Below are 447 nucleotides of genomic sequence, written 5' to 3' on the forward strand. Positions count from 1 at the left end.
GCCCCGCGCCCTCTGCCCCAGACCCCTGCTCACCCTCCCTCTTACACTCTTTGGCTTTGAATCTTTGCTCGTGGACCAGCCTTTCTTCTCTTTGCCTGGCAAACTCCCACTCATCCTTTCCCCCTTGCCCCCCGGAAAGGAAGCCTCTTCACCTCCTTCTTTTCAAGCTGTTCTCACTAGATTCTAGTGACTAGAATGCCCCCGCCCCCTCCCAGGGTGACCCTGTGCTGTTTCTCCTGGTGTCCTGGCCCAGTGCAGGGACCAAACGGGCGTGAGACGAATGGCCAGGTCTCCAGGTGGACTGCCTCCTGCCTGCGCCCGTCTGGTCTTCACACCGCGCTCGGTCTCGGGTGCTCACCAAGCGCAGTGCGGCTGGCCTCCCCTCTGCTCAGGCCGCTGCCTCCTCCACCGGTGCCGCTCCTACCTGCCCCCTGCTCTGAGCTACCT

At 62.6% G+C, this 447-nt stretch overlaps 1 long non-coding RNA gene across 1 annotated transcript in view; it reads right to left on the reverse strand.

The window, feature by feature from the left end:
• The window catches only part of LOC106723774, a 23,053-nt gene that overhangs the window by 9,234 nt on the left and 13,372 nt on the right, over positions 1 to 447 (reverse strand). The gene's annotated exons all lie outside the window — the stretch shown is intronic.

The sequence above is a fragment of the Myotis brandtii genome, unplaced genomic scaffold (genome assembly GCF_000412655.1).
Source record: "Myotis brandtii unplaced genomic scaffold, ASM41265v1 scaffold64, whole genome shotgun sequence".
Lineage (NCBI taxonomy): Eukaryota > Metazoa > Chordata > Mammalia > Chiroptera > Vespertilionidae > Myotis > Myotis brandtii.